This window comes from Eschrichtius robustus, chromosome 4, assembly GCF_028021215.1.
Source record: "Eschrichtius robustus isolate mEscRob2 chromosome 4, mEscRob2.pri, whole genome shotgun sequence".
Taxonomy (NCBI): Eukaryota; Metazoa; Chordata; class Mammalia; order Artiodactyla; family Eschrichtiidae; genus Eschrichtius; species Eschrichtius robustus.
In genome coordinates this window covers 143,592,956-143,614,623 of record NC_090827.1, presented here as the reverse complement: position 1 = coordinate 143,614,623, position 21,668 = coordinate 143,592,956, and the positions used below count along the sequence as shown (strand labels likewise).

General features: G+C 35.1%; 2 pseudogenes; both read left to right on the top strand.

The window, feature by feature from the left end:
- The first annotated feature begins 219 nt into the window (after positions 1-219).
- On the top strand, positions 220-1,007 carry LOC137763551 (putative tyrosine carboxypeptidase MATCAP2 pseudogene; annotated as a pseudogene).
- Positions 1,008-7,446: 6,439 nt separating this feature from the next.
- LOC137763897 (ribose-phosphate pyrophosphokinase 2 pseudogene) lies at positions 7,447-8,479 on the top strand (annotated as a pseudogene).
- The last annotated feature ends 13,189 nt before the right edge of the window (positions 8,480-21,668 follow it).

The window sequence follows — 21,668 nt, the reverse complement described above, 5'->3', positions numbered from 1 at the left end:
AGCACCTGCGGGCTGGAGGGAACGCTGCTCGCAGCTCTCTGTCAGCACGTCTTCGTCTGTCCTTACCCGCCTTATCCTGCACCCGGTCGCCGAGAGCAACCTTCCTCCGCGACCCCGCGTCTGAGGCACGGCCGCAGGCTAGAGGCCGCCCGCGCGGTTCCTGTCTGGCCCTCTCCCCCAGCGCCCGCGGAGCCCGCCGCCCGGGGCCTCATTGGGACGATGCTGGAGTCCATTCGCGTGACGGAAAAGCTTCACTGGCCTGAGCAAGAACTGGCTAAGAAGTCTATTCTAAATGCAGAAGAGTCCTTGATCATTGACAGCAAAAGAAGCATGGCACATTTATCTCCTGGAATACTACAGGACATTTTCACAACTGGAACCAGTAGTTACAATGTCCTACTACAGAGCAAAGAGGAGAAAGCATCATTCACAAAAACAGTCTTCCTCCACCTACTCCAAAAGATGTAGAACACCCAGCAAATCTCACAGCTCTTCACGTAGCAGTGCCTGTGATGCGCAGTGGTACTTGGTACTGCCTAGAAAGGCAGCCTGCTGTTTTTGTCACTAGTTCAGTGTCAAGTCCTGTGAAGTTCACACATGGTATCTCTGTTACAGGAAACAGCATAGTACTGCCACCTACACCCAAAAATGAAAGAAAGGTCAAGCGACGCCATTTCTCTACTCTTCCAAAGCCAAAGCCGCAGCCTCAGCTGTCTAGAAGTTTTGAAAAAGGAGATGAATTTTCTGGAAGGAAATTTTGTATACTGACTGCTATAAAGCCCACCAACTTGGAGAAAGAAAAAGTGAGACTCTTTAAGTCTGACTCCACCTACAATCCTCAGTTTGAACATGCTAATCCTTCTCTGCTAAGTGTGTTAGCCAAGCACAACAGAGCAACTGACTGGTTTCTTACGCAGGTAAAATGCTACTTCAGTAGTGGTATTTCATTTTATGTAATGAAAACAATTATTTGCCATCTTATAGAAAGCCAAAAAGAGTTGTTTTAAAATATTCCAATTATTTATAGTTAACTCCCATCCAGAACATGTAAATATGTGACAGGAAATCTCCAGGTGAGTGTCACGGCTCATACGTAAACTACTTTGCACTAATCAAAATCTACAAAGAATCTATTATATAGACGTTGTGTCAGGAAGCAACTATATTAGGAAAAAGCTTCAGATTCTGGTTCCAAGCTTTCATTTGGGAGTTACAAACTTATGGCCCATTCGTCAGCCCACAGACAAGTGTTTGTGTTTTCTTTTTGATTTTGAATGCCTTAGATGGAGCATGCAGTATCTCTGGTTCTCCCTGTTATATTACATTCTCAGCTTGCTTAGGCCCCTAAAGGCATTTTGGGGACTAGGCTTGATACTTGCCAAGGAACTTTTTAATGCTTTACTGAAATTGTTAATAATCATCAAATACTTAAGTACTCATTTAAAGAAGAAAATAATGGAATTTTAAAAATTATCTTCAAGGTTAGCAAATCATGATGTGGATGGTATAAGCAACACCTTCCAAATTGCTCAATTTAGATACTTAGCACATAGTTTTGTGTGTTAAGGTCTTAATAAACTTCAAAATCCACTTTATTTGAGGAGAAATTGGCTGATGTTTACCTTCAGGGCACAGAGTTGAGATCATAAAAGCAGACTACATTTGGTTAAATTAACTTGGTACAGGTTCTTATAATGCATTAGGTTCAACATGGCTTTGCCAGTGATTGAAAATCTGTCTGTAGGCTAGGTAAAGCTGCATGATTCCATTTGACTGTGGCGAATGCCCTATTTCAGCATTTTGCTGCAGTGCAAGTTCTTTGGACTTGCGGCCAGCAAATTTTTTATTGTTTGTTGTAAATTACATGGAATCTGACCAGTCTTTTCAAGCCATTATGTAAAGCTTATTTTAAGATTAAAATAATTTTAATCTTGCTATTTATTTTCCTTTGTTAGAAGAAACGTTTTCTACTGCTTCTGTTTTTTGAAGGTACCCACCCCCCCCCCCCTTTCTTTAATTGGAGTGTAGTTGATTTACAATGATGTGTTCGTTTCAGGAGTACAGCAAGGTGAATCAGTTATACACATACACACTCTTTTTTAGATTCTTTTCCCATATAGGTCATTACGGAGTAATGAGTAGAGGTCCCTGTGCTATGCGGTAGGTCCTTATTAGTTATCTATTTTATATATGGTAGTGTGTATTACATTCCCATTTTATTGAAATATGCTGAGATTGTGCTAGCACTAATAAAAATGTCAGCTATTTAAAAAAGTAATAATATTATACAGTTTTTCCTAATTTGGTTCTAACCACTCACACTCAGCATCATGCTATGGAGATTCATCCATCCATGTTGTTGTGTGTATCTATAATTTTTTTTTTTTTTGCTAATTAGTATTCCATTGTACGAATATAATATAATTTATATAAGCTTTCACCTGTTGATAGAAAAAGTCTGGGTTGTATTTACATGCATGTTTAACTTTCTAATAAACTATCAAGCAGTTCTCCAGAATTGTACAATTCTGCATTCCCACCACCAGTGGATGAGTTTTCCCATAGCTCCATATTGATGCTAAAAACTGGTATTCTCAGTCTTTTTAATATCAGCCATTCTGATGGATATGTCATGGTACTTTATTATGGCTACAAATTGCATTTACCTGATGACTAGTAATGTTGAAAAATTTGATGTAATTAGCCTTTTTTATATTTTTTACGTTAGATGTCATCTCAAATATTTTGCCTATTTTGATTTGGTAATAATAAACACTCTTCTCTTATTCCTGCTTTTAACAAGAATATTAATACTGGGGAACATCATGTGATACTTATGTTATAATGTTACAATATTAGCTTACCAATCTATCTAATATTGTTAAGGAAAATGGCAGTTAACTTTTATTGTGTTAGTTCAATATCAAGGAGGTTTTATTTTTGATTAATCATATAGTTGTTTATAATCTTCAATTTTGTATTGTCAAGGGAGCTGTAATAGAGCAAAATAATAGTGGATCTGACAGGTTTATGTATCATATTCAGGTAGTGTGCCCAGGGTTAGTATGGGGTCTCTCAATTCATTAAGACCCATGTCTCTTTCATTTTGTTCTACTGTATTCAACTTGTAGATTGTTTTAAATGTTCCATAATGTTTGTTCTTGATCATGTCACCAGGTCTGTATCTATACTATCATCTTTTTCAAATTATTATGTTTCTTCTATTTGTGATTATTTTCCTGGTATCCTCTTGTATTTTAATTCTTCTGATCCATGAACACAGCATATCTTTCCATTTATTGTGTGTCTTCTTCAGTTTCTTTCATCAATGTCACGTAATTTTCAGTGTAAAGATCTTTTACATCCTTGTTTAAATTTATTCCTAAATATTTTATTACTTTTGATACAATTGTAAATGGAATTGTTTTTCTTTGTTTCTTTTTCAGATAGTTCATTGTTAATACATAGAAATACAACTGATTTTTGCAAATGGATTTTGTATCCTTCAACTTTACTGAATTAATTAATTGGCTCTAACAATTTTTTGGTGGAGTCTTTAGCATTTTCTATATATAAGATCATATCATCTGCAGAGAAAATTTTACTTCTTCCGTTCCAATTTGGATGCCTTTTATTTCTTTTTCTTGCTTATTTGTTCTGCCTATGGCTTCTAGTACTATATTGAATAAAATTGGTGAGAGCAAGCCCCCTTGCCTTGTTCTTGATCTTAGCGGGAAATCTTTCAAACTTTCACCATTGAGTATGATGTCAACTGTGGATTTGTCATATATGGCATTAATTATGTTGAGGTAGTTTCCTTCTATAACCCATTTATCGAGTTTTTATCTTGAAGGGATGTTAAATGTTGTCAAAAGCTTCTTTCTGCAACTATTGAGATTTTTATTTTTCATTCTATCAATGTGGTTATCAAATTTATTGATTTGCATGTGTTGAACCATGCTTGCATCCAAGGGATGAACCCCACTTGATCATGGTGTGTGATCCTTTTAATGTACTGTTGAATTCAATTTGCTAGTATATTATTGGAAAGTTTTGCGTCTATATTCATCAGGGATATTGGGCTGTAGTTTTCTTTTCTTGTAGTGTCCTTATCTTGCTTTGGTATTTGAGTAATAACGCTGGCCTCATAAAATGAGTTTGGGAGTACTCCCTCCTCTTCAATTTTTTAGAAGAGTTTGAGAAGGATTAGCCTTAATTCGCCTTTAAATGTTTGATAGAATTCACCAGTGAAGCCATCTGGTCTTGAACTTTTCTGTGTTGGGATTGAATCAGTAAGGAAACTGATGCAATCTCCTCACTTGCTTCTGGTCCGTTCAGTTTTTCTATTTCTTCATTTCTTCATGATTCAGTTTTGGTAGGTTGTATGTTTCTAGAACTCTATCCACTTCTTCTAGGTTATTCAATTTGCTGGTGTATAATTTTCATGGTTGTCTCATGATGCTTCGTATTTTGGTGATGCCAGTTGTAATTTCTCCACTTTCATTTCCGATTTTATTTGAGTCTTCTTTTTTCTTAATCTAGCCAAAAGTTTATCTATTTTGTTTACCTTTTTTTAAAAAAACAGCTTTTAGTTTCATTGATCTTTTCTATTGTTTTTCTGCTATTTATTTGTGCTCTAATCTTTGTTATTTCCTTCCTTTTGCTAATTTTGGGCTTAATTTGTTCTTTTTTTTCTAGTTCCTTGAGTTGTAATGCTAAGTTGTTTATTTGTGATCTTTCTTTTTTCTTGTTAGGCATTTATCACTATAACTTACCTCTTAGAACTGCTTTTGCTACATCCCATAATTCTTGTATGTTGTGTTTCCATTCTCATTTGTTTCAAGATGTTTTTTGATTTCCCTTTTGATTTCTTCTTTTACCCCTTGGTTGTTAAGGAGTGTGTTGCTTGATTTCCGTATCTGGTCTGCAGGAACTAGCTAGAGAATAGGTAGTGGGGGCCACCTTGGTGCTGTTCCAGCCAGGAAACTGGTTTGGCAGATGCCTGCCAGGAGGCCAGATTTACAGGGTCTGGTTTGGAGCCTTGGGCCACGGGAGCTGCCTGGGACCAGGGGAGCCAGCTTGTGCAGGGATGGGCCAGGAGGCATGAGTTACAGGAGTCTAATGGGAGCTTCCCAACTAAAGCTTATAGGAGTTGGCCTTGTGCTAGAGCTGGCCAACATTGGGGTCTGCAGTGAATTCAGCTGCTCATTTCACTCTTCTTTTCCCATGGTGCGTCTCTCAGTGCTGGGCTCCCTGAGTTTAAGCGTGGGCTGAATGATGGGGATAATGTGGATCTATCTCTTTTATACTCTTTGATGCCTATTTCTGTGCTTTATCTGGGTGCTATAAATCCTCACCTGGAATCCCTAGCTCTTTGTGAAAGTATTTTTTTGCATGGATAGTTCAAATTGATGTTTTGGGGAGGGGGCAGTGCTAGAAATTCCTATACCACCATCTTGCTGATGTCACCGCATACATTCTTGTTTCTCAGTTGACTAAAACTATTTGTGCAGTTTTTCTTAAAATGAGAAGATTCTCTAAAAGTTTCATCATGTTTGAAAATATTTTCCTTTTGTTATTATATTTAAATATGGTTTCACTCAGTTTAAAATTCTTTGGTCACTCTTTCTTTCCCCAAAGACCTTATAGTCATCGTTCATTTTCGTCTAGCTCTGAATTCCCAATTTTAATATCTGAATTCAGACTTTTTTTTTTTTTTTTAAGTTAGGAGATAACTTTTACTCCCTGTACTTTCAAAGGATTTATTCTTCATCTTACAAACATGGCACAGTTTTTATTGGTATCCAGCATTTCTTATTTGCAATAGTATACGCTACATTGTGTTATATACATTTTTAATTGAAGTATAGTTGATTTACAGCGTTGTGCTAGTTTCAGGTGTACAGCAAAGTGATTTAGTTTTATATATATATGTATGTTATATTCTGAAGTCTTCATATATTTTTGGAATATTTTGTCATATTTTTTAGTATTTCTGTAACCACCTTATTTGTCTCTCTTCCTCAAAGATACCAATTATGGATATATTGCGAATACAGATATATGGAGTATACCTGACTATCATGCACATCTAAGAAATGTCTCTGTAAACAACTTTTTTGCTGATTCCCCTCTATTTTGCTCACTTACACTTGAGCTCATGTTTATTTTCATTAACTGTATTGAGCAAAATCATTCTCTTTTTTGAAGCCTTAAAAGAAATCTTTATTTCTGCAATACTTTTATAGTCTCTTCCTCTTCTTTTATGAACTTTTCTAGCTTATATTCTATACTTTTAGAATTCTAAATTTTTTTCCTAAGAACTTTAAAATATATTATGTATTTTATTGACTTATACAATTTTTAAAAGAAATCTCTGTACATGCATTTAATGTAATGTATGAGAAAAATTTTGTGTGTATAGTCTTCTTTGTGCTGTCTTATTGGTCATATATTATCCCTACAGAATTTTTTATACCTGGTATGATAGGTCCACTTCTATTATTACTCATTTTAAGTGGAAATAATTCTTCCTGAACCAACCAAGTATCTTTAGGGCTATGCTCCAACCTGTGAGAAAATTCTCCTGACTCACGGTAAATGCATGAACGATGGAAGGGTAGGAGTGTTATTTGTGTGTGTGTGTGTGTGTGTGTGTGTGTGTGTGTTTGTGACAGAGAAAGAGAGAGAGAGATCATTGAAATTATTAGATAAGCAGTTGCATGGATGGTTATATAGTTGAAAGCTTAGGAGAGAGATGTGGGGAAAGTCACTCCACCCAAAAAAGATCAAGTTGCCCCTGCAATTTCAAACTGTATATTCAGTATAGAAAAAATAATATAGTTAATTATTATAGTATGACAAAGTCCTAGTTTTTAAATTGTAGAGCTATATATCATGACAGAATAACTTCAGAATCAATCCATCAGTAGGATTTAAACTTTCTATTTGTTTAATTATGATTTATTTACCTAAATGTTTATGTTATTTGGAATATTTTTTAATAATCCAATTTAGCACTGATAGAATAGAATTTAGATTTTAAATCTTCTTACATTTAAATGCTTAAATTAAATTTTTAAAATGTATACTTACTATCCATCCATGTATAATCAAGATTTGTTTTTTATACAGTTATTTAGATATTTTGTTACAATTGATAAGGATATAATTTCATTATCTCCCATGACTGTCCTGATGTATGAGCCAAAAGATTCTTTCTGCCAAATCCATAATAGTTGTTATATTTTTATTAATGAGTAGTTTGGTAAAGGAATACGAATAAATGCATAAGAAGTTAAAGCCTTTATTGTACGTTGGATTTATAAAACAAACACCTTGCATTATATAGCTTAAAAATACAAAGACAGAGCTCCGCTCCTCCCAGTGTCCCCAGTCGCTCTTTCCAGCTCTCGCCACAGGCCCCCGTGTCACCGCCGCCTCCGCCGCCCCACGCCGCTTGGAGCCCCGCGCCTGACCATGACCAACATCGTGCTCTGCAGCGGCAGCTCGCACCAGGACCTGTCCCAGCGCGTGGCTGACCGGCTGGGCCTGGAGCTGGGCAAGGTGGTCACTAAGAAGTTCAGCAACCAGGAGACCAGCGTCGAGATTGGCGAAAGTGTGAGGGGGAAGATGTGTACATCATCCAGAGTGGCTGCGGAGAAGTCAACGGCAACCTGATGGAACTCCTCATCATGATCAACGCCTGCAAGGTCGCGTCATCCTCCACGGTGACTGCCGTGATCCCGTGCTTCCCGTACGCCCGCCAAGACAAAAAGGACAAGAGTCGTGCTCCGATTTCGGCGAAACTTGTGGCCAAGATGCTCTCGGTCGCTGGGGCGGATCACATCATCACCCTGGACCTGCATGCCTCTCCGATCCAGGGGTTCTTTGATATCCCCGTGGATAACTTGTACGTGGAGCCCGCGGCCCTGCATTGGATTCGGGAGAACATCACCGAGTGGAGAAACTGCATCACTGTTTCACCTGACGCCGGGGGCGCCAAAAGGGTCACGTCAATCGCAGACAGGTTGAATGTGGAATTTGCCTTGATTCACAAGGAGAGGAAGAAGGCAAAGGAAGTGGACCGGATGGTGCTGGTGGGCGATGTGAAGGACCACGTGGCCATCCTTGTGGATGACATGGCCGACACATGTGGCACCATCTGCCATGCTGCGGACAAGCTACTCTCGGCCGGAGCCACCAAAGTTTATGCTATCCTTACCCATGGGATCTTCTCTGGGCCAGCTATTTCCAGAATAAATAATGCCGCCTTTGACGCTGTTGTTGTAATAAACACTGTCCCCAGAGGACAAAATGAAACACTGCTCCAAGATTCAGGTTATTGACATTTCGATGATCTTGGCAGAGGCGATTCAAAGGACCCACAGCGGTGAATCTGCATCTTACCTGTTCAGCCACGTCCCACTGTAAATCCAGGATGTGAGGTGTGGAAGCAAGACTGCTCTGGCTTCTGACTTGCGTGCATTTGTCTGATTTTCTAGCTTTAGGACTAAGCAGTTATATTGATGCAAAAGCATCAGATCTTTGTATACTCTGAGGTCCACTGTTTTCTCCCTCTTAAAACTCTCGACCATTTATTTTCAGTTTGGTGGGGAGGGCAGTGGTTATTTGATCTTTAAGTGAACACTCTTAAATGAGAAATGTTTCTGTTACCTTGATTTGTTCTGATACGTGACCTTTTTTTCCTTTGTTCTATCAGTGCTTTGAGGCCTCAACTTTCAAGTTTATAATTCCATTGTGGAAGTTCATAGTTTATGTATTTCAGGGTTACCAAAGGTCACCTCAGATTAAAGCCTCTGTGTAAATATAAAATGATAATGCTTATGGACATTTGGGTGAAACCCTGTAGAGAATTAGCCTTTTACTTCTGAGTGAACCTTAGAGAATTTATAATACCCTGAATTTTGAGTATTTGTTTTAGTGATCAGGTTTCCAATAAACCATTTTGGTTATCATGGACCAAAATTTGGACCAAATTTTATGTCGCTGAAGATGGCCACTGACACGTTTATTTCTGGTAAACATTAGACATATCAGAGGCAATGTAGTTCAGTAGCTTTTTATTGCCACTTCTAAAAAACATAACTGTCACTTATCTGAAATACCTTGTTCTAAAATTCCAAAATTATGTTCAGCAATAGAGCTGACTGAGAAATTGTTTTGAGAAAGTCTGCAAGTTCACTGTCACATTCACGCTCTGTCCATCCCAGATGCACCTCATGTCCTGCCATCTTGTCTTTCTTAATGTCCTGTTTTTAGCTCTAGCTTTTACTTTGCCTTTTTTCCAAGAGTTTCATGTTGTGGATTTCCATCACAACAAAGACTTCTTTCCCTAAATCCCCTCATATTTACTAGTCTGATCTCTGTTTTGCTTTTGACATGATAAAAAGGTGAATTTTTTGTGGGTGCCTCCAAATACATATTTAAATATTATCTCCTTAGTGTTGATTTCATGGTCTTTTGCCTTTTGTAATCACAAGTAGCAAGCCTCCTAGGCAACGGATTATTTTAACTAAAGCTGTTAAATGAAAAATGTGGGTGAGAAAGGCCTACAAAAAAAGGACAAATAAATAAACATTAGTTGCTCCATGAAGTTAATGTTCAAATGGTGGCCCCAGGAGTAATGGTGGAGGGAAGATAGCTTTATCCACAGGTGGCTTTTGACGACTTCTGAGTGAGGTGCCCCCATCCCTGGTGGTAGGTGGCAAGCATCGACTCTGAATTTTCCTAAGTGCACGTTGGTGGATAACCAACTGAGTGCTTCCTCCCCCAAAGAAGAAAATGTCCGTGCACAGACAAAGCCCAGGAATAATAAATAACAATCTCCTCCTTCTGCTGAATCTCAAAACTTGAAGAGAAGAAAGTCTCTGATCTAAATTCTGTGGGTGGAAAAATGAAATCTATTTCAGTTGTTAACAAACCTGAATAGCAATCTTTAAGGTTTCAAACTTCACTACAGCAGAGGTTGAATCAAAGTTTAAAAGTATCATTTTAGTCACTGCAGAGACTAGCATTCTTCTGTACCTTAAGAGGGCTTTTGAGAAAAAATCACAGTGTAGCCTGGTTAAGGTCAGCTATGCAATACGATGGACTCTATCTAGACAAGGGTTGATTTGAGATAGGTAAAGAGCCTGTTTAGATGTATGTAATTTTTATTTTTGACAAACGAGTGTTATCTGTATTTCTTGAAATTTCTATGCATAGAGAAATGAAAATGTAGTTATGAACGCACACAGGTAGACAGCTAGGCATCCCAGTGTAGACATGTTGACAATGACTAAAACCAGTTGGTTTAAAGGTAGTCATTTCATCTAAGATTTAAGAGTCTAACACATAGAGCTAGTTTTAAAATAATGATCTTCAGATAAAGATATAAAAATCGATATTGTCGTTCTCTGAATTAAGAACTGATTGTTTCTATGGTTATTTATCTCCACTTTTGTATTTTAAAGTACTTCTGGTACATCTATCAACTAAATAGAGTAGACTTAGCCCTGCGCAGTGGCAATGTAGACCTTAACTATTTGATGGTCCAGTTCAAAAAAGATGATGAAGACGGCCTTGAGAGCAGCTTAATCCCAGGAACTTGTGAGTCCCTTGCTGCTTACGCGGAAACATTTTAGTGAAACCACCAAATATATTGGTCCTGTCTGACTCTGCTGCATGGCGGTTGATTTGGCGTACATCTAGCCAAAATAGGGAGTCAGAGAAATATGAATATACCAAAGTTGCTCAGTTTCCAACTTAAATTACATTAACCAACTTAAAGAGATTTGTATTATAACATTCCCTTGGTAGATATGATGTCAAATAAATTCAGGAACTACATCATTTGCAGTGCTTGTATTGGTTTAGAATATAGGATTCGAAGATCTTCCAACACTGTACTAAAAACATTTCAATAAAATCATGTTCCTTCTTTCAAAAAAAAATACAAAGACAGATATCTAAATAATTAGTCAAGTTTGAACTTGTCATGGACACAATAACATACCCACTGGTCACTGTTAGCTTACTACAACCTACTTCATGGTGACTTTTTTTTTTTTTTACTGAATTTATTTTTAACTGAATTTTCATTTTTACTCTAATAAAAAAAAAAGCTATATAAAAAGATCCACTGACCCTTAAAAAAACATAATTGCCAAGTCTTGTAGGTTTTTCTTAGGAACACAGTTATTTTCTAGTTATAGATCTCAACATTTACTTTTTAAAATCTATAAAAATGGCATCAAATGATTTCCTGATAATTTCATTATAATAATAAACTTCAGAATTGATGCCTGGAGTATAAATTTAATTTTTGCTCAAAGTTAGTCTGGTAAGTTTATTTTTTTGTCTAGGAAGCTTACAGAGATTAATTTTACTGGTTCTCTCTCCCACACCCCCAGATACATAATGATGGAAACTACAATATTATTTTGAACACATGTACTTAAATAACCATTTAAAACTCAACATAGAACTAAATGGATACAAAGTTTTTCAGATTTGAGTGTGGACTTGTGTTATTTCTCTTCAAAGATCTAAATGCTTTCAGAAGTTTAAACTATCAGGTTTCCCTGCCCTAAAACTCAATGATAAAATTTCCAAAAAACTGAGCAGTCAGGAATCAATATTTTACTTTGGTCACTACAATTTCATAATGTATTAAACATTTGGATTCCATTTTACTAGAAAATGATCACAAATGTATTAACCAATATATTTTTGTGAATTTCAGCTCAAGAGTTATGTTTTAAAAATTCAAATATATGTGTTGTAGACAGGCCAAAATGTAATGTACCATGTGCTATCTTCAACTTCTATTTTGGCACTCAGTAATCTTGACAGTATGGTAGAAAAGAAACAGAGATAACACTCTTGTTTAGAGTGTGACAATATTGATTACGGATTTTTTTCTTTAATCACTTTATTATCATGAAATTAATATTGAACATATGACATATAGGAAGACCTTTGTCATCCCACCTCCTTAACATTGATTCAACAGTTAACACTATGAATAAGAGTTGGAATGATGGTCTGAATTTTATAAATGATGTTGACAAATATATTGGGCCTTAACAAGTTCTATATTTCATATTTACATATGCCTTTTTAATTTTGAGCTCTGAGCATTTTAAAAGCATATTTTCCATATTATTTTTCTCTGATAAATCAATTATTTTATTCACTAATAAATTTTTTTTTTACACAGAGAGAAAGTATATTCTGGAAAAGTAACTGAACTCCTAACTTCTGGGTAAAATAATCACGTGATATAAATGTTAAAGATGTAAAAATCATAGGCAGTATATAGTATAAATACATTGAAACATCTTATAGAGGTTTTAAATTAAAGGTGAATACTTGACATTCTGTACTAGAAAAGAGTATTAAGATATAAATGATTAATGTAAATACACTTTATTTATATAACCATTTCATAAATTTGAAAGAAATAAAATTTAAATCAAAGATCAAAGATATTGCACAGAAAGTGATTAAATTAAATTTTTACAAAATTACGGTAAATAGTGTATTGGTTAAATATGAAAGTATGAACAGGATCTAAAGGATACCTCTTCAATCAGGAAATTAAAACTTCCAGGTTTGATGAATAATGTTTGCAATATAAAATTATATGAAATGTGAAAGCAGAAATTAGGAAACTTAGGAAAATCATTACACATGAAGCAACCTTGAAATTCTATTCCTTCTATATTCCTATCTTATTCTGACTTCCTTAATGAAAGCTCATAAAATTCTCATATTGGATAATAAATGGGATCGGCAGAGAGAAAAATGGATATAATGACAAAGAAAAGATTTATTAGAGCAAGTTGAGACTTATCTCTTTTGAATTCAGTTCAGTTAAACTAGTATACGCTGGGCTTGTGCTATGTGTTATTTACTTTTCCAGGTGCTAAGTAGTCAAAATAAAAGTATTGATCCTATCCTCACGTTCAAGAACATTAGAGGTGAGATTCAGACAATATTGACTGAACAGACAAAAAGAGAAATTTGTAAATGGTTAAGCTTCTTGAATTTTGACAAGAATTGCTTCCAAACGGTTAAATGTGCCTTAAACCCGTATACAGTTGATGTGACTAACAGTCATGATATCTAATTACAACGTATCCACTACCACCCCTTTCTACTGTGACAGTGAGAGTCAATCTTTTTCCTTACACTCTAAAAAAATATTAAAAACTAGCATGCATGAAAAGTTTTCAGACACAGAACAGAGACAAAAATTTCAGAATATTATTATTTTGTTCACTTGCCTATCAGACCATATGTAAATTATATCTTGGAAGAGAGTGGCCATGACTCTATAGGACCAGGCTCTGGAAATAACAGAGGCAGGTTATTCACCCAGACTCTTTCCAGGTAACAGTAGAATTATGGCATGGAAAATATCCAGAAGTCCATGTGGCTATCAAGATAATTTTTCAAGATTTCCAGAGGAAGACTGTACAGTGGCTTGTTACATTACTCGAATAATATACATGGAATGATCTCAGAAAAAGGCCTAGAACATGGTAAATAATGAATAAATATTACTTATTATTAATAATTATTATTAATTAAATACAATTAAAATTAATAATAATAATTTCTATTACTAAATTCCCAGGTTGTATTAATTTTTTTCACTCCAACATTTTATTTTGTACTGTCAGCCAGAGGAGTTCATTTTGAATTTATATAATCAGGGTTACTTCTTCTGGAACTGCAACCAGAACTTTCTACTGTATTATAAAATAACATGAAATTAATGCATCTGAAGTTAAATTTTCCAACAGCTGTCTTAAAGAATAATTCACATACAACAAGTTACACATATTTAGAGTGTACAGTTTAAGTTCTGAAATACGGAGACACCCGTGAAACCCTCACTATAAGAAGACACTGAACATATTCATTGTCCCCCAAAGTTTCCTCATGCCCCTTCGTATTTCTTTCCTTCCTCTTTATTCCTACCCCCTCCCCATCTCCAGGCATATTCTGATCTGCTTTTCATATCTATTTAGATTATTTTGCACATTCTGAAATTTTATCAAAATGAAATTATATAGTATTCATTCTTTTATGAGGGCTGTGGTTTCCTTAACTCAGTAAAATTAGTTTGAGATTTCATCCATCTTGTAGCATGTATTCATTTTTATTCTTGAGTAATATTCCAAAGTATTGATATACCAGTTTGTTCATGCATTGAACTAGTGATGAACATTTGAATTGCTTCCAGATCTGAGTTATTATAAGTAAGGCTTCTATTAATATTCATGCAAAAGTATTGACATATGCTTACATATCTCATAGGTATATACTGAGGAGTAGAATGGCTAGACATATGGTAGGTAGGTGTATTATTAAATTTAACAAAACTGTCAAACTATTTTTCTAGCTGATTGTCTCAGTGAATGAAAATTCTAGTTTCTTCTTATCTTCACTAACCTTTGGTATGTTTGGACTTTTTAATTGCCATTTTAAGTGATGTGTAGGTTATTTAACTTGCTTTTTTAGAATAATCAGTATATTTGACTATTTTTCATGTGCTTATGTATCATGTGTTTATACTTTTTGGTGAGTGTTTGTTCAAATCACTTGCCCATTCTAAATTGGCTTTCTTAAAATTGCATTTGAAAGGTCTTTACATATTCTGGATACAAGTAATTTATCGTATGTATCGTATGTATGTATGTATGTATGTAATATTTCTCATCTCACAGAGTTGATCTGAGCCTTATATTAAGTATACATGTAAATTCTTAGATAGTGCCTGACACAGAATGAGATCTCTAGAAATTATAATCATTATTTATAGGTAACTATACCTATAACTGATTATTGCTATTATTATTCTATTATTTTAAACTAATTTGAAAACATAAGAAAGATATTACATGGAAACTACCCCAGGCACTCTGATCTTAAAGACGTAAAATATAAGGTTTAAAAGGCTAATAAGCAAGGTACCCACTCTCCCAAAAGAATTTAAAGATTATCTTAGAACTAAGACAAGGTTTCTAGACTAAAACTTGATCTGTTCCACCACACTTTCTAACTTCAACATACACTAACGATTTTTCTAACCTTTATTAAGAGTGATCTTAATGAAAGACTACACTGATGCTGAAGATTTACCCTTGTTTTGTATTTCCATTTAAACAAACCAGATGCAAATAAGTAAATCCACAGCCCCACAAAATTATACATTTACTTTTAGTACACATGAATCTAAATATAATGAATATTTATCTAAATATCTAAATCTAAATATAATGCAATAATATTAAGTTTAACTTGAATAATCTTGACATAAAAAATGTATAGATATATGTATTACATGTTTAAAATTATACTTTGTGTGTATATATGTGTATGGTTTGTGTGAGTATTAGTAGAGTATGGAATGACACATAGTACACTATATAATCCCTTAAAAATGTTGGAAATTACATCAGCTAATAGCAAAAATATTTATTAGTACTTATTTTTAAGAAATTTTATTTGCAGGTCTGCAAACTTTTCTTATAGAAGCTTACATTCTCAATCTTAATTTACAGATAAATAGCTTTTATCTTCCCACAAAGCACTTAGTCACTGCTTTGTTGCATAATTTTAAAAATAGTGTATTTTTAAAATTATGAATAAAAAGAAAAAAATGAGTCATATATTTTTTTTTGGCCTCAGGAAAAAAAATGAGTCATATATTTTTTCTATTATATAATTAAAACTATGCACTTAGGTTTCTCTTAGTTTGTTGCTATATATCTGGTGTATCTATTTTATTAGAACTTCAATTAATTTAGAAGGAAATTGACATGCTGAAAAATTTAAAAAGGATAAAATAAATATTTTAAAAATCATCATGCCCCTGATCGGGGTCAGACTTAATTTCCCCTTACCTTTCCTACATTATTCTTCTTAGAGAAGGAGTTAAGAAGTTTAGAGGGTGATTACATATCTTGAGATATGTGCTCCAAAAATAATGAAGGCGTTAACAAAAGATTCCACAAATGCAGTTTAGATATCACCATTCACAAAAGGATGTTTTACCTTATTTTTGGAAATAGGAAGAATTCCTAGGTCACTTGGCAGAGACCTAGTCCATATTCATTGCATTTCCTATGTCACATGACTGTAAGAACGGACATACTATGAGGGTTTACTAATTGGTAGAACTACAGATGCTTGGCTTTACTGGTGTTACTACCAAAACTAATAGAAGGCAAACTTATATGATTAATGGTAAAGATTACTATCAGTCCTTACCTAAGAAAAATATTTGCTGGCAGTTTTTATTTTAGCTCTTTTAATCCAACTGAATCAATATTCCCATAATATTTTGTTAGCCTAGTTCTATTCAGTAAAAATGATGAAAGCTTGTCATGAAACTAAAGTATTATTCTATTAATGGTTTTATTTTCAACAGACAGTTTCATGAAAGTGCAAGTTCAATTTTCCATTCACAGGGAATTGTAACTGGTTTCTTGCCATTCTCTAAACATTTATGGAATTCCATTCTATTTTACTACAAAAGGAATTTCATTATAGATAATTTCACAAAAATAAAATACCATCTTAATTTAGAAATAATTAAATATATCTTCTTCTCAGACAAATAAGTATGCTAAATTCCTCACCATTGTGGAGAAACTTTCTAGCCATTGAGCCTGCTGCCTCTTCATATAAAGAATGCCTGTTATTTAACGTCATTACACCAAAATTTGCTGCAATGAGAAACTATATAAAATATTAACCTGGACTTTAGTTTTGCAGATCCATAAATACTTGAAACATTGAGAACCTATTTCCTAAGACCTGTAGGTGGTGAACTACTATGTATACAAAGTAACTTTCTTTAAATTTTTTAAATTGAAAAGAATTATACAAGCAAACAGTATAAAAAAAGTCAAAGACTTTACATTTGCTAATCTTTCCTTTCTCATTTTTTTCCTCAGATGGTCCCTCAAAGATAAGCCTTTTTCGTCAAAAAGCTGTTGTGTTTTTCTTGGCCAATAAATGAGTTGGTCAATGCAAAAGGAAAAAGTAGGAAGGTTAAAGCAGAAGAAAGTTAATTGCACAGTTACACCATCTGCTTTACCTTGTGTCAGCCAGTGCCCCTCTGAGTAACGTAAGCATGTGGGCAACATCCCTAAAGGGGAAGGCTGCATGGTGCAGAATAGTTTGCTTAGCTTAAATCTCCTTTCACAGTAGAATTTGCAAAGCAATATAATAAGGTGGTTAGGAGCATACATTTGACAGCAGACTGAAATATGTTCAAATTCGGGTTCTGCCACCTTGTAGATGTAAGAACTTGGCAATCTCCTTAACCTCTCACACCCTGAATCTTCAACTTAAAAATGAGACTAATATTCTACCTCAAATTCTTTATGAGAATCAAAATTATGTATGAAAATACACGATGTGTAATGTTCCTCACATACTAAGCACGTAAAATACTGTTTGCGTGTGCTGAAACAATGACTAGATATAATCTTAACTTGGAATTATAGCAAATGCATCCACTCTATGGTCATAAAGAAGACACAAACTTGAGTGAAGGATATACACTTATTATAGAAATGGTTTTCTTGTTCCTTACTGCAAGAGTGTTTTTTCAAACACCTTACATATCTTCAACATTTTGGCAGTGCGTATTCAGAGAGGAGAAATTTACATATCAAGGTGTGGGTACCCGAGTGAATACCAGAGATAAAACTTGAGCAGATGTGGTTATTAAGGATGTAATTAAAACATTACTCTGAAACTTGAATTCCACCTGTAACTATTGCGTAGACTTACTATGAGCTCTGGGTTCAAAAAAAGACACATCACTGTTAATTTTCCAATACTTGAATTTCTGAATTGTCTTTTGGGACCATTTTGACTGACTTTTGGTTAACTAAGAATCCCAAGGGTTTAAGGGGTGCAAAGCTGAGTGGAGAGCAAGTTATGGGCAGTGGGCCTGGAGAAGAGATTTCACTGCTATAAGCAAATAGGCAAGGGCTGGGGGAGCCACTGCTGTGAGCACAATCCAGGGCTGGCTTTGCTTCTCAGACTCATTCAGGGTCCCTTTGATAATGGCTTTCACTGTCCAGGCTGTCCACATTTGGACAGTGCCTTACACAACCTTGCACACCCTGTCTGGTTCTTGGTGGGAGACCAGTCACACTCCTTCATACAAAGATGTCAGGCATTTAAACTCTTAAGTGTTGCAGCTCTTATTACGTATGTGGCTTTTATGCAGAATACCTTCCTGCCTCAGAAGTTCCTCCCAATAATATTTAGTCAGTTATTTACTTTTTTAAAAAATAAATAGTAATGTAGCATTGTTTGCAGCATAAAGAATATATGATATTTCTGCTGGCAGCATAAATAATACATAATTTATCTTTTCAATATTTGGCTTGGCCACAGATTATGTGCCATTTCTTATATTGTTATTCATTTAGCATTCTTTGCTCAAAAACTATGTCATTCTATGTTCAAAACCTGTATCATTTTTATAAATATGTATCTGAAAATTATGTAAACTTAAAAAATAATAATACGAAAGTATCTTTAAAAATAGTAGGTTACTCTATTTAATATTTTGGATACATTTGGTCTCTACTCACTATTATACTTTACATATCTTATTTGCTAAGCTTTCTTGTGACCTTTTGCTTCTTTTTCCTTTACTTTTCAGAACTGATTGAAATTTCATGATATTTTCTACTACTAACATAAAGGATTTATTTACTACCTGTATTCTTTCAGAAATTAATTTTAAATTTCAAATGACATTTAAATATTTCTTCCTTACAAAATTGAGAGTATTTATAACTCCCACCAAATAAGAAGCCAGATATAACCATTCCTCAAGTTTAATTAACACTCCACATGTATCAATTATGCTCATATTTTTCCAGAATGCTTCTTGTTTTCCTATTATGCTGTTTTTTTGGTGACTGATCTTAATTGATATTTCCACAGTACCTCAAACTCTCTGCAGACTCTCCTGAGGAAATAATCCGAGGTTTTTATTTTTTTCCTTTCTATTTAATCTCTGCTTCTCCTCAAGTCAGTTATTATTTTATTCACATGGTTCACTCTTTCTGTTCTCTCTTGTTTCTGTTCTCTCTTTCTGTTTCTGTTCACTCTTGCTTTTTTCAAATGATTGATGATTTTTAATCAGTCACATAGACATAAATAAACCACTGGCTTTCTTGATTGCAAGCAAATTATTTCTATTCACTTTTGAAAGTCTGTTCTACACCTATCTCTCCATTCTATACTACCTGGCTGTGGTTGTGTGGTTAAGTGGGCAGGGGGGATTTAAACAGAGCCTCCAATAGAATGTTCTTAAAGAAAACAGCCAGAGCCATGTGAATAAAAAAGTAAGAGAGATTTAATCTAGGTTTGTAAACTATAATACATTTTATTTTTAGACTTTCTCTCTTCCTTTGTATGTTTTCTACCATACTTTTTGACAAGGTTCAAAGCAGCCTTTTCCTGTTTCTCTCTCGTGTAGACGTACAGTAAGAAGATGTAGAGGAGCACCACCACTTCATCTATAGAGCGCTTCATGAGGTTACACCTGGGACTACAGAGTGACAGGATGAAGACTGTGAAGGGATCCTGGGTCCAGACTTTCCACATCCATCCAGTTAATGACTCTAACTTTGGCCCCTTCCTTTCTCCTATTCTCAGCCCTGGCCATCTACAAATATCGTATTTCCTTGGGGGTCTTTTGCGAAGAAGAGCCCTCTCTGCCACATTCATCCCTCCCTGTGCCACTACGGTTTGCAGACTTCACCAGGGTGAATTCTAGCTCAGTCTAGCGTGCCATTAAAAGACAGGCTGTTGACAATGTGCTTTCCTACTTCCATTGCCTTTATGGGTTTCTCGCTCTTCCTTTCGTTCATTCAGCCAAACTGCATTCTGGGAGGGAAGGAAGGTGAAAGCTTATGTTTAGCATACAATTTTGAAGCAGAAGTTAGAACTGGTCTCTTGAATGGCCAGTCTGTTTGGATTATATGCCCTGATGAAAAAAAGCTTTGCATAACTTAAATAATATGAATTGGCCATAGATGTATAATCAATACACTCAATCATTTAGCTATTTTCATAGTCCAATAAACACTTTAATTTTTAAGGAACATTAAATGCTTAAAGTTCATCGAAATGAAATGGGGCTGTACTATCTTATAATAAACTATAGTTATCTCTATTTACTCAAATCAGTCGTACTCATAAAATGAATAGCTGGACTTACCTGGAAGCCTATTAATTTCTAGAAGAATATCACCAAAAAGGAACTGTCCACTTTAGAAAGCAGGCATTTTCCAGAATTTCTTTTCTTTGGCCTTTCTTTTATTTGTCTTATGTTCTTTGTGAGAGCCCTTTAATTTATTTATGTAAGAAAGCAATACCCTGGTTAGTACTTATTAAAGAATCTTGTTATTTCCTTTCAACTATTTGTCTTGTGATGTTTGAGTTTCTTCTCTGTGTATCCCAGAGAAGGAGAAATAAAGCTGCTTGGCTAAGAACCACTGTTCAGAGATGCAGGATTTTTAGCTGCTAATTAGGACTCAGTTATTTCTAGTTAATTTTCCTTATGTAATAGACCTGAAAATCTGCATCAGCAGGATTCCAAAGAGTAAACAATGAATCACAGGGAGTTTTTAGAGGGTGTTAATGGACTGAATGTGTCCCCCCCAAATTCTGCCTTCAAAGGATAATTAAGTTTAGATGAAGTCATGAGGATGAGCCCCTGGTGATGAGATTAGTGCCACTGAAAGAAGAGACACCAGAAAGCTTACTCTCTCTCCACCCACACAACCACACCTAGGAAAAGCCATGCGAAGACACAGTAAGAAGGCAGCCATCTGCAAGCCAGGAAGAGGGTCTCCCCAGAACCTGACCATGCTAGCACCCTTCTCTCAGACTTCCAGTCTCCAGAATTATGAGAAAATAAGTGTCTATTGTTTAAGCCACCCAGTCTATGGTATTTTGTTATGGCAGCCCAGGCTGACTAAGACAGGAGGGTAAATCTACTGCCACCCTCTTGATTCCTGCAACCAAATTCTCATCACTGGGGATCCAGCAACTCATCCAGCAAGATCGTACATCAAACTTGAAGCATGTTATTCTGAGATGCTATCATTGCTGGACCTTTAAGAGGATAACCCATGTGTGTTTGTTTCCATTTGTTTGCTTAGATATGATGGCTCCTGAATCACAACACCCTCTATGCTTTATTCACTTATGTAAAAACACATTATTATCATACAGAATTTGAGCCCAAAGCAACTCTAATTATAAAGATTGTATAATAGTTTCGTTTAATATTCTTTTCTCATTCTTATTATACAAAACGTATGTAATACAGCATGCCTTCCCATGAAAGAAAGAAAGAAAGAAAGAGTGAGAGAAGAAAAGAAAGAAAAGGAATGAAGGAAGGAAAGAAGGAGGAGGGAGGGGGGGAAATGATTTAAAAAAATAAAACACTGTATGGCTTCTTTACTGGTTCTATTTTATGTTCTCAAACTTGTTGCTAATTCTTTCACACATGTTATAAATTTACTTAAAAATATTGAAGAAATTCGAGCACATGTATTGGGTGAACCCATGCCAAGATACAAAAACAATACACAAATCATGGTGTA